This window comes from Cervus canadensis, chromosome 6 (assembly GCF_019320065.1).
Source record: "Cervus canadensis isolate Bull #8, Minnesota chromosome 6, ASM1932006v1, whole genome shotgun sequence".
NCBI classification, from domain to species: Eukaryota; Metazoa; Chordata; class Mammalia; order Artiodactyla; family Cervidae; genus Cervus; species Cervus canadensis.
Genome location: NC_057391.1, coordinates 49,758,064 through 49,772,402, shown reverse-complemented (window position 1 = coordinate 49,772,402; position 14,339 = coordinate 49,758,064).

Sequence of the window (14,339 nt, the reverse complement as noted above, 5' to 3'; positions counted from 1 at the left end):
AACATTACAGCATACTAACACATATATATGGAATTTAGAAAGATGGTAACGATAACCCTATATGCAAAACAGAAAAAGAGACACAGAAATACAGAACAGACTTTTGAACTTTGTGGGAGAATGTGAGGGTGGGATATTTCAAAAGAACAGCATGTATACTATCTATGGTGAAACAGATCACCAGCCCAGGTGGGATGCATGAGACAAGTGCTCGGGCCTGGTACACTGGGAAGACCCAGAGGAATCGGGTGGAGAGGAGGTGGGAGGGGGGATCGGGATGGGGAATACTGTAAATCCATGGCTATTCATATCAATGTATGACAAAACCCACTGGGAAAAAAAAAAAAAAAATATGATAGAGACTTCCCTGACAGACCAGTGTTTAAGACTCCACGCCTCCACTGCAGAGGTTAAGGGCTTAATTCATAATTGGGGAGCTAAAATCCCATGTGCAGTGCAACGTAGCCAAAAAAAAAAAAAGAATAGTAAAAACATCAGAAATGGAGTAAAGATAGAAGACGACCAGGACAGACCAGATATTGTTGAGAATGCAAAAAGGAATGCTGGGTTTAATACGAGAAAAGCAAATACTATGGATGAAAATAAATACAATTTAAAATGATTGAATATAAAATGATATATAGTGAAGACAAGTGAGACCCAAGATACCTTATCTTGGGTATTAGATACCTTATCTAATATCCTTATATCATGGATCAGAAAAAATATTTGAATTATTGAAGAAATGTTCATTTTGAAAGAGAACACCAGGTCTCAGAAAAATATGACACATAGTGGTCAACACAGATGTATCCTGATACAGTTGCTAATCTGTGACAATAAAGAAATAAATTTGGGACCATTAGGTAAAACTAATGAGTCATCTATGAAAGGTAAAAACAAAACAGACTGACATCAGACTTCTCCACAATAATATCCAATTCCAAAAGACTGAAGAAATGCCTCTAGAATTATCAAGGAAAGAAACTGTGAGCCAAGAAATTTATATCACCCAAAGTGTTATTCAAATATAGGGGCAACAAATAATTTTTAATATTCATTCATGCTGTGGAAATGGTGGGGAAATATCTACAATTCATATTACAAAGTGCCATTTTTAATTTAGAAAGGATTTTAAAAAAAAAACTATAGACACAAGAGCTACTTGCTAGCAATTTAATGATTTAGATCACATGGAGAGTTTCTTGAAAAATATATTAAATTAAAAATAAATGTATCATATGAGATTCAACTGGAGAAGAAATTAAAGCTCGAATAGTTCTGCAGGTATTAAATATATTGAAGCAGTTGTTTAAAATCTTCCCACAAAGATGAGATTAGATAATATGAGTAGTTAGAAAGACATGTTTTTCTGGCAAAGAGAAAATGGTCAGGGCTAATACATGTCAGTATGTTACTAGAGAACATGTAACATAGAAAAACAACTATGAAAAGAATGGTGAAAACATTTAAATAAATCACAAGGTACATATTAACAAAGTTATTGCTGTTCTGAAAGACTCAACTGGCAATTTGCCCAGCCTGGACTGCTCACATGCTGAAATGTTAGGGCTATCCTTTCGGGCACCAGGTCCCCCATTGGACCAAGCATAAACCACTGCTCACTTCTGCCAGGATGGAGAACACCTTAGTAGGTGGCACTTATGGAAATGAGTGAATTACGATGTAGAAAGTAAGGTAATGGGGAGGAAATGAGATATTTATAAACTTTTGGGTGTATGAAAGTTGTATTACCAAAGATTTCTAGATTTTGGGGGGAATATGAGAAAGGAGAGATATTTCATTTTCCTATTTCTAGTATATACTACATACATTTTCAAAGCTCATCCCCATCTTTATTTTCAATAGTGCTCACTCATTTATTAAGCATTATTTTTAAGTTTAGTGGCTGAACTAACTGCACAAAGGGAACTCAAGCCTCTTCTTACATGTAAATATCTCTTCCTGCATCCAGTAGCAACATTGCAAAAAGTAACCTCACTGAACCACTTCAGCAACTTTCAAAAGAAACTTCAGCCACTTACCTGGATATAAACTATGAGTTATGTCCAAATCAAATGTTAACCAATTAAATATATTCTCTCATTATGGCAGGAACTTCAGATTCATTTTGTGCTAAAGAGAAATGAATAAAAAGAAAAAGTAAAATAAAAAAAAAAACCCTTTAGATAAACCAATAGATAAATGGGGATAAATGGGCAAATAATTTGAACAGTTTACATAAAAGGAAATATAAATGGCTCTAAGACATATGTAAAAATGTTTACTCTCATAATGAGAAAGGCAGAGTAAAATTAAACTGAAATATCATGGTTAACCCCACAGATTGGAAAAGATCACAAAGCTTGGTAACACCGCATTAATAAGTGTGTTAAAGAGCCATTTTAATATATTGCTGATAGGAAAACAAATTACTACAACCTCTATGTAAGGTAATTTAGCAACATTTATCAAAATTACAAAAACATATACTCAGGATCAGCAATTCTACCTGTAGAAATTTATCTTATACATTACTTACATATGTATAAAGTAACATACTACTCATTAAATCAATGTGGAGTTGATTAAATAAATTATGATACATCCATTCAGTGGAATACTACGCTGCTGAAAAAAAGATGTGTAAAATTATTATTGACACAGAATTAATTCCAAGATATAATTTAGTGAAAAAAATAAGCTTGAGAGTATATGGGAAATTATCATTTGTATAAAAACTGTATGTACATTTGTTTGTATATACATTGAAGGATGTATAAGATATTGGTAATATTAGTTACCTCTGAGGAGGAGAACTATGTGACTGGATAAGAGTTAAATAGAACTTATTATTGTCTACTCTTGTACTTTTTGAACTTTAAAATGCGAAATCACTAACTAGAAAGAGAATTCTAGAAATGTGTGATTCTGTGGTCTATATCTATTATCTTTTCTGAGGAATTTGTGAATCCTTGTATCCAAGAGTGGCTAAAAGAAGTGTCCTGCCTCGGTCACTTCTACCAATCCACTTTTGGGTTATTTACCACCTTCTTCTAAGCCTCTCTCTATCCAAATGCCCGTGACAGTCATAGTCATAAGAGAGTTTCTGTGCAGGAAATCTTTTAAGATTTCAAATAATTCTTTTGTTTAGTCACATACAAATACTCAAAAATTCATACTTTTGACAGAAGTCTTCATAAAGTTCTAACTATATCTGCTTTTTAATTGCATTGAACTTAAGGGAGTTTCTTTCTATTTGTTTCAGAGTCTTCCAAATTAGGAATACTTCCCTTCTTTGGGATAAGTCATATTTTAATTTCTTTATCAGATAGAAATTCTGGATTCTAAAACAAAAACAAAACAGAAACTGGTCAAAAGTGATTAATATGCCCTTTTATTTTATATCAAATCCAGTGTCCAAACAATAATTATATTTAGCCACACTCTTATCTGCTTTTTCTGAAAGGTGGAAAACTTCAATTGTCTGAGCACTCCAGGCTCTGAGTTTAGGTGGCTTGCTCATGACTGGAAGGAGACTGTGGATGGGAAAACAGAAACCTACAGGTAATCCCTGTAGGATATTTCTAGGTTACTGCTCTAGCAAAGTGGAGGGATATCCTGACCCCTTACATTTTAAAAAATATAATCTTTCATGAGGTTGACATTGTAGCCTTCTAATGAAATTTACTTAAAATCTCCTGATGCCTGTTAAGCCTCCACCAATGGCAAAGTCTCATTAGACCTGCCCATGCTAAAGCCTATTTGATATTAAAACAAAAAGAAAAGGTCTTTGCCTAAGTAGATTAGGGAGACAAAATCAAGCAGGCCAGACATCTAAACAAGGGGACTTTAAGCATGGAATTTGCATATATTATTCATTCTCTCTCCATGCAAACAGCCAGATATAGCTCAGTGAACTTTGGCTCGATGCTTTAAACAATGGTTTTTTTTTTTTCTTTTTTTTTTTCCATTTATTTTATTTTATTTATTTATTTTTTTTTTTCCAGTGGGTTTTGTCATACATTGATATGAATCAGCCATGGATTTACATGTATTCCCAATCCCGATCCCCCCTCCCACCTCCCTCTCCACCCGATTCCTCTGGGTCTTCCCAGTGCACCAGGCCCGAGCACTTGTCTCATGCATCCCACCTGGGCTGGTGATCTGTTTCACCATAAATAGTATACATGCGGTTCTTTTGAAATATCCCACCCTCACTATTCTCCCCACAAAGTTTCAAAAGTCCTGGTTTCTGTATTTATGTGTCTCTTTTTTCGTTTTGGCATATGGGTTATCATTAACACCTTTCTAAATTCCATATATATGTGTTAGTATGCTGTAATGTTTCTTTATCTTTCTGGCTTACTTCACTCTGTATAATGGGGCTCCAGGCTTCATCCATCTCATTAGGCTGGTTCAAATGAATTCTTTTAATGGCTGAGTAATATTCCATGGTGTATATGTACCACAGCTTCCTTATCCATTCATCTGCTGATGGGCATCTAGGTTGCTTCCATGTCCTGGCTATTATAAACAGTGCTGCGATGAACATTGGGGTGCACGTGTCTCTTTCAGATCTGGTTTCCTCAGTGTGTATGCCCAGAAGTGGGATTGCTGGGTCATATGGCAGTTCTATTTCCAGTTTTTTAAGGAATCTCCACACTGTTTTCCATAGTGGCTGTACTAGTTTGCATTCCCACCAACAGTGTAAGAGGTTCCCTTTTCTCCACACCCTCTCCAGCATTTATTGCTTGTAGACTTTTGGATAGCAGCCATCCTGACTGGCATGTAATGGTACCTCATTGTGGTTTTGATTTGCATTTCTCTGATAATGAGTGATGTTGAGCATCTTTCATGTGTTTGTTAGCCATCTGTATGTCTTCTTTGGAGAAATGTCTGTTTAGTTCTTTGGCCCATTTTTTGATTGGGTCATTTATTTTTCTGGAATTGAGCTTCAGTAGTTGCTTGTATATTTTTGAGATTAATCCTTTGTCTGTTGCTTCATTTGCTATTATTTCTCCCAATCTGAGGACTGTCTTTTCACCTTGCTTAATAGTTTCCTTTGTAGTGCAAAAGCTTTTAAGTTTCATTAGGTCCCATTTGTTTATTTTTGCTTTTATTTCCAATATTCTGGGAGGTGGGTCATAGAGGATCCTGCTGTGATTTATGTCGGAGAGTGTTTTGCCTATGTTCTCCTCTAGGAGTTTATAGTTTCTGGTCTTACATTTAGATCTTTAATCCATTTTGAGTTTATTTTTGTGTATGGTGTTAGAAAGTGTTCTAGTTTCATTCTTTTACAAGTGGTTGACCAGTTTTCCCAGCACCACTTGTTAAAGAGATTGTCTTTTCTCCATTGTATATTCTTGCCTCCTTTGTCAAAGATAAGGTGTCCATAGGTTCGTGAATTTATCTCTGGGCTTTCTATTCTGTTCCATTGATCTATATTTCTGTCTTTGTGCCAGTACCATACTGTCTTGATGACTGTGGCTTTGTAGTAGAGTCTGAAGTCAGGCAGGTTGATTCCTCAGTTCCATTCTTCTTTCTCAAGATTACTTTGGCTATTCGAGGTTTTTTGTATTCCATACAAATTGTGAAATTCTTTGGTCTAGTTCTGTGAAAAATACCGTTGGTAGCTTGATAGGGATTGCATTGAATCTATAGATTGCTTTGGGTAGAAAGCCATTTTGACATATTGATTCTTCCAAATCCATGAAACGGGTAGTTTCTTCATCTGTTTTGTGTCCTCTTGATTTTCTTTCTAGTGTTTTATAGTTTTCTATGTATAGGTCCTTTGTTTCTTTAGGTAGATATCTCCTAAGTATTTTATTCTTTTTGTTGCAATGGTGAATGGTATTGTTTCCTTAATTTCTCTTTCTGTTTTTCATTGTTAGTGTATAGGAATGCAAGGGATTTCTGTGTGTTAATTTTATATCCTGCAACTTTACTATATTCATTGATTAGCTCTAGTAATTTTCTGGTAGAGTCTTTAGGGTTTTCTATATAGAGGATCATGTCATCTGCAAACAGTGAGAGTTTTACTTCTTCTTTTCCTATCTGGATTCCTTTTACTCTTTTCTGCCTCTGATGCTGTGGCCAAAACTTCCAACACTATGTTGAATAATGTGGTGAGAGTGGGCACCCTTGTCCTTGTTCCTGAATTTCGGGGAAATGCTCACAATTTTTCACCATTGAGGGTGATGCTTGCTGTGGGTTTGTCATATATAGCTTTTATTATGTTGAGGTATGTTCCTTCTATTCCTGCTTTTTGGAGAGTTTTAATCATAAATGAGTGTTGAATTTTGTCAAAGGCTTTCTCTGCATCTATTGAGATAATCATATGGTTTTTATCTTTCAATTTGTTAATGTGGTGTATTACATTGATTGATTTGCGGATATTAAAGAATCCTTGCATTCCTGGGATAAAGCCCACTTGGTCATGGTGTATGATTTTTTTAATATGTTGTTGGATTCTGTTTGCTAGAATTTTGTTAAGGATTTTTGCATCTATGTTCATCAGTGATATTGGCCTGTAGTTTTCTTTTTTTGTGGCATCTTTGTCTGGTTTTGGAATTAGGGTGATGGTGGCCTCATAGAATGATAAAACAATGGTTTTTAATATCCCTCTTTCCATGGCTGCCACCAGAAAAATTTCTGGCCCCATCAGGGATTTTCACAGTAACTCTCTCTCAACATTCTCCTTTCTCTAAAATGCTACTTGGAACTTTGTAAGAAGAATGGTTTCTTCGACTCTGTAGAAGTTTCCACTCAGTACAATCCATATCTGCTTCTCTGCTTGGCATTTTGCCTCCCTCTCATCTTAGCTTCTGGTTAAAAGAGTAACTTCTTGGCCAAGCTTAATTTATAAAAGGATTAAGCACTGCAAAGAAGTCATGGAATCACCTGTAGTTGCAGAGGAGGAGGGGAGTACAGATAGACTAGAAGTGTGGGATTAGCAACTGTAAACTATTATATATAGAGTGGATAAATAACCAGGTCCTACTATATAGCACAGAGAATTATATTCAATATCCTGTGATACACAATAGAAAAGAATATTAAGAAAAAAAAGAATGTCTGTATGTGTAAAACTGAGTCAGTTTGCTATACAAAGATTGGCACAACATTGTAAATCAACTATAATTCAACAATTTAAAAAAAAGGAAGTCATGGAATCTATATTGGACCTTGTGTAACACTATTAAGCACCCTCTATTCCACCTGGCTATAGCTATCTTGAGTTTTGTAATTAAAACATTCTAAGTATCCTCATGTTCTACAATGTGGTCATCTGCTCTTTGAGTCATATCATTTTTCACCCTGATTTAGTGTCTTTTTCTCTCCATGATAAACTGTATTATTTTAAACAAAATTTGGTCTCAATTCAGAAATTAGAATACCCTTATTCAGAAATATTCACAATTCTTAATTTCACTTAATGTCCATATCTGCTTTTTTTAAGCTGGAAAAATAAGTATTGCCCTATTTAGACTTTTCAGATAATTGTGGGTATTCTTTGATACTATGCCAAAACTTGACAATTAATAGTTTCTTAAATGTTAGTTACAGCATGGAATCTGAAACCATGCAAGTGAATATTTATACTGTTACATTAGAGTCCATTCATTTATCTTACGTTCTGAATGAATTTTTAATCCAATGCATGTTTTTATTTTTATTTTATTCATTTATTTTTGGTCACACCCCTTGGCTTGCAGGATCTTAGTTCCCCTACCATGGATTGAACCAGGGCCTCAGCAGTGAAAACACTGAGATCTAACCACTGGACTACCAGGGAATTCTTCCCATGAATGCTTTTAAACATCATGCACTGATCTTTTGGAGAATATTAGTTTACTGAGTTATATAGATTTTCCAATTGCTGACATAGTTAGTATACAATATCAAAAATCACATCAATTACCATCATCACAAATCTCATCAGAAAATCTTTAAATATGGGAAAGTTCATGGTGGTAAATGCAAATCTTCTAAACTTTCACTTCTGTGTTGAAAGCTCAAATTTTATTGTTGGGAACAAATATTTTCAGCCTAAAAATATGACAGGCTCACTTCATTAATTTGAGAAAATATCCACCAAAACTGCAAGTTATGACTAATCATAGTTGCCTTTTATTAGTTTCTACTTTCAAGCAAACATGATATTTCAAGGGAAAAACCTGCTAATTCAGCTCACAACTCAAATAACTGCCTAAGTGCTTTCCCTCAAAACAAATGGCTTCTAGAAATGGACAGCTTTCCCAATGAAATCTTTGTTCCTTTTGCTTTTTCTCCATTAATGCACAGGAAGACAATCTAGCAACTATCTCTATCTATCTATCTATCTAGCAATCTATCTCTAGCAACTGAATCTACCACTAAGGTCATAGATACTTAATAAAAGTCCTGAGATTTTCCCACAAAGGTGGCTTTAAAATAATAGAATTTATTTAAATTGTTCATTGGCTAAGCAAGGAGGAGTCTGTCCCATCACAAATTTTGCCTGCTGTACCTCGATCAACACCTCTGGAACTGTAGCAAATACAAGAGATACAGATGCCCCTTCAGGTACATTCTATGATTTATTTGATACCAACCAGTTTGGCTCAAGGATTCCCAGGTGGCTCAATGATAAAGAATGCTCCGGCCAATGCAGGAAACACAAGAGACTTGGGTTTGACCCCGGGGTTGGGAAGATCCTCTAGAATAGGAAATGGCAACCCACTCTAGTATTCCTGCCTGGAAAATTCCATGGACAGAGGAGCCTGGCGGGCTATAGTCCATGGGATCACAAAGAGTCTGACACAACTGAGCACGCACACACCTAACACTTACCTAAATTTGGTTCGTGGGGGCCCTACCTAAGGTATACTTCAGTCTCTTGGTATTACTCTCCTAATAGTTATCACTGTAGTCTCCCTGGTGCACTGCGTCCTCTCAAAGGTCTTAAATGCGTGTTCACAGCCATCAGCAGCACAGCAGATGGTCTCACTGCACTTGGAGAAACAGAAACAAGAGGAACAATGAGATGAACAGCTAAAGTTATTCTTCCACATAGCTGACATCATAATAAGAGTTTTATATTGAGAGAAGAAGTACTTGACTCTGATGGTGACTGAGAGTGGTATTAATATTAAATTTATGACATTTAAATACATCTATTTCTCATGTATGAGAGGATGATCAAAAGGGAGAAATTGTTTAATTAGTTAAACATGGAGGCCACTGGATTGAATGGCCTCTATTGTCAAGACAGCCTATGTAAGCAAAGCAAAATTTAAACCAGTAAATGCCTCAAGGCTACAAAATCAAAACACTAAGGACAGTCAATCACAAACAGCCAACCAGGCACTAAGCTAAGTCAATCAATAATTACTTTGCTTAGCTTTTGCTTTTTTTTTTTTCTCTAAAAAGTTCTTCCCTGAGATCCTGACAGTGCAGCACTCTTAACCACTTCCAATTCTGTGCTGCCTGATTTCATTTGATTTTCCCTCAAATAAACATTTAAAATTTAAAAAGAAAGGGGAAACCTGGAGGGGAGGAGGAGCTCCATACTTAAGAAACGAGCTGAAGGGAATGAGATAATTATGCATATCCATATTCAGAAATAATTGCAATTCTTAATTTCATTTAATGTCCATGCCTGCGAGCATGCTTAAGTCACTTCAGTCATGTCTGGCTCCTTATGACCCCAGGTTCCTCTGTCTCTGGGATTCTCCAGGCAAGAATACTGGAGTGGGTTGTCATGCTCTCCTCCAGGGGATGTTCCCAACCCAGGGATCGAACCTGCATTTCCTGCGTCTCCTGCATTGCAGGTGGATTTTTATACCCACTAAGCCACCTGAGAATCCCTTTAAAGTCCATACCTGCTGTTAATAAAGGACCAGTATAAACATGCTGAATTAATTTCCTGTTGCTGTTGTAACAAAGTATCACAACTTAGTGGTTTAAAACAAGAAATTTCTTATCTTACAGTTGAGTGGTTCAGAAATCTGACATAGCATGGGTGAAAATAAAGGTGTTGGTGGGGGTATGTTCCTTTTTGGAAGTCCTAGGGAAGAATCTACTTCCTGGTATTTTCCATCTTCCAGAGGGTACCTTCATTCCTTAACCCATAACCCCTTTCCCTCATCTTCAAAACCAGTAATACCAACTTCCCTGACTGTTCTTCCATCATCATAGTCTCTCTCTGACCTCAGTTGAGAAATGTCTGATTTTAAGGGCCTTAATAATCCAAGATAGTCCCCCATATCAAGATCTGTGGCCTAATCAAATCTGCAAAGTCCCCACACCACTTGTTCAAGCCAGCATCATCTCTTACCTGAATCTCACTTGGATTATTATAATACCCTTCTAACTGGTCTCCAACATTCCGCTCTTTCCCACTATATGTAATTATTCTCACCACAAGATAAAAAGTTGTATTTTGCACATTTTAAGTTTGATATTCCTGTTAGACAATCAAGAGGATCTCAAATAGCTTTCCAGTATACATATGAATCTTCAATTCTGGAGTTCAGGGAGAGTTTTTGATTGGAGGTATGGATTTAGGAGACATCATTGTATAGACAGTATTGAAAATCACAGGGCTGGAAGAGATAACCGAAGGAGCAGAGCTAGAGAAGAGTCTGAGAACTGAGTCCTAGGGCATTTTTCTTTTTTAGGGCATTTTTAAAAGAAAAAAAAAAATCATCAAAGACTATTAGTCTTTCAGTGAAAGTAAGAGGAAAACTAGGAGTGTGCGGCTTTCTAGAAGTATTTTAGGAATAATCAAGTAATCAGCTGTGTCAAATGCTGGTGAGGAGTTGAACAATATGAAAACTGAATATGAGGGCTGCCAGTGGATTTGGCAAGATGGAATCAGTGATTTCAATAACAGCGGTTTCAAAGGAGGAGCAGGGGAAAAAGCCTGATTGTAATGTGTGGCAGGTTTGAACGTGTGTGACTCAGATCTGCCACTGCAGGGAGCAGCTGACTGACAGCCCCTTGTGCAGCCCCTCTAAATCCATCACTGGATTTGTGCTCAGACCAAGCTTTCTGCCTGCCAGTGATTGAACCCAGAACGGTGTTAGTGCAGGTCCATTCCTGTGAGAGACAGGATTCCTCTAACAGATAACTTTAGTTTAGGAATTTGCCTTTACCCTCACCAAAACTTTCTTAGACTTGAACTGCAGTCTGAGGTTCTTCCTAATTCTCCTTCCTTCCCCTCTCCTTTCTGATATAGGCATCACATCAAAAAAAAAAATTGTCTAATGGCTCTTCCCAAATACTTCTGCTCTTTCCCTTCATCTTTCATAGATGATTCCCACAATAAACCTCTTACCCATCTGATCCCATTGGGCTATCGACTTTTCAGAGTACTGAAACTAACAGTAGGTTAAATAAAGAGTTCAGTTCAGTTCAGTTGCTCAGTCATGTCCGACTCTTTGCCACCCCATGAACTGCAGCACGCCAGGCCTCCCTATCCAACACCAACTCCCAGAGTCCACCCAAACCCATGTCCATTGTGTTGGTGATGCCATCCAACCATCTCATTCTCTGTCGTCCCCTTCTCCTCCTGCCCCCAATCCCTCCCAGCCTCAGGGTCTTTTCAAATGAGTCAGCTCTCCGCATCAGGTGGCCAAAGTATTGGAGTTTCAGCTTCAACATTAGTCTCTCCAATGAACACCCAAGACTGATCTCCTTTAGGATGGACTGGTTGGAGGAGATACCACAAAGAGGAGCAGAAAATTCACACCAGATGGGGGATCATTAGGTCTAGGTTTGCTGTTGTTGTGATGTATAGGTGTGAGCTCTTACAGCATGTTTGCATGTTGATCAGAATTATTCCATAGAGAAGGAAAAACTAACGATGTAGGAGACAGAGGATAATCCTAGAAACAAAGTGCTTCAGTAGACAAATGGGTATGGGATCCAACACATGAAGAGAAAGGTCACCAGCTCCAGCATCTTTTCCCTCTTACCTTCCTGTTGGGCTACACCACACAGGCCTACAAGCCTTGCAGCTGTCCAGCGTCAAAACCAAAGAAAGAGCCTGGAGACACTGACAAAGATATCAGGTTTTTTGGATGGGGAGATCTTACACATCCAAGAAAAAAGGGTCCTGGAGCAACACCCCCACTGTGTACAGCAGAGAGCAGTAGGACGTGGCAGCAATCTTCACTAGTTGGGGGAGAAGGAGGTGACAATTCATAGGGGTGATTGACATTAGGTTGGCTTATCAGTTACCAGGGAAACCATCAGTTGGGCAAGGGTAAGCCTATAGGCAGTTACTGATCAAGCCTTATGATTAAGAGGGTTCGATAACTGTGGGAGAAGCAGGAACTGGTCAGCAGAGATGTACAGAGAGCAAGAGAATAGCCATTTTAAATGGCCCAACCAGACATTCCCCTATAGTTCATCTGGCTCTTCAAAGCCAGAAATACTCCTTCCAGGGTAAATGTAGTCTGTCATGTTCTCTAACGCACATTATCTCATTTGATCCTCACAACTAGACATGAATTGGCAGGCATTAGCATCATACGCATAAAAGGTAAGAAAACTAAAATTCAAAGAGCTTAGGTGGATTTCCAGGGTTTCTATGATTGGGAAAAAATAAGCCTGAGAGTTAAAACTTTGTCTTCTGATTCCAAGTCTAGTATTCACTTTTTTACTACACCCTGTTGCCTCTGAAAAAAAAACCAAGAGGTTGGACAGAGGCTATAAACAACAGGGTGGGTAGGGGATAATTACACTAAGGTTGAAAGTCAATATAGGGGAAAATTGGAAATCATATGCAGAAGTCCAGAGCTATTCAAAAAACACACCCACTAGCAAAGATGAAGTGTAATGGGAGTCCATCTGACTGACAGATCATTCTGAAGATACCAGCCAGACAATACAAAATCCAACTGTATAGCAACAAGACAAATGCTGCGATACTTTGGACCTGAACAAGAAGGCTCAGAGCTGAGAGAGGGAAGGAATAGTTGGGAGAATTCCTGCCCCCTAGACCAGTGCTTCATGCATTTTTATAGGGTGCCATACTTAAGCTGTAGATTGGAAGGGAATCATTAAGGATTCTGAGTTAGCAGGGATGTAGGCGTGTTAGAATTCAAAGATAACTGGATTCAAAGGTTCCTGTCATAGCAGAAAATATTGATGCACTCAAGAACACTAAGGAGAAGCTGGAGGATTGGGGAGGGCGGGGGGGGGGGGTTGTGATAGAGGCAGATGACTAATTCCTCCTGATACAGTGTTGATGTGTGGCATGGGGAAGATTCCTCTCTGGATCTAAGGGGACATATTTGATTAGTTTAATGAAGAGGTAAAACTGGTATCATTTCTTTAAATCCTTTAGTCACAGGAAGGATAGAAAAGAGGAGGCTTATGTAGGAGGCCCTGGGTATCAGGAAGGAAGAGGTCTTTTATTTTTTCCTGAAGTCCTTGATCACAATGGTAAACAGTACATCTTTCCTGACTTGTTGAAACTTTAGAATGTATAGTTTCCATGCTCTTGTCCAAAACACCCTCTTTTTTGCAAAAATGATGTCTGTTTTTTCCATTACAGAAACAGAAATAGCAGTAGTTCCCACTTTACATTATACAGCCTTCCTGTACATAAAAGCGTCAGTCTACCAACCCATTTCTCCCTATCTTTCTCTCCCTCTCCTCCTCTCACTCCCTTCCTCTGCCTCTGACTCTCTCTGTCTTATGAGCATGCTGTAGAATATAAGTTTTGGCTTTATAATTTTTTTCATAAACTCTATCTCCTCAGGAAGAAAGGATCAGTCATCAAGGATGTATAGTGGAGAGAGAGAATAAAGAAATCTCAAGATCCACCATAAAAGATCAAAACCACAATGAAAGTTATAAATAGGAAACAACTGAGGGGAAGTTGAACCATGCAGCCTAGAAGGGCATAGCTCTGGCTGGGGTCCTGTTGGTCCTCCATCTTTCAGAACCCTGGGATGCATGAAGGATGACCAAGAGAGAAGAAATAAATGGAATATATGTGTTAAATATTTTTCATCTCCCAGATCTAGTCTCTGCTCCTCAAATATAATTAAAGCCCTCCTACTCTTAAATAGGGGGCTTCACAAGTGACTCAGAGGTAAAGAATCTGCCTGCAATGCAGGAGACACAGGAGATGTGGTTTCAGTCCCTGGGTTTGGGAAGATCCCCTGGAGGAGAGCATGGCTACCCACTCCAGTATTCCTGCCTGGAGAATCCCATGGACAGAGGTGGGCTACCATCCATGGAGCTGCAAAAAGTCAGACACAACTGAAGCAACTGAGCAATCAAATAGAAATAAATCTTCTCATCATATAGGCAATCCCTACCTTCCACACTCTATATTT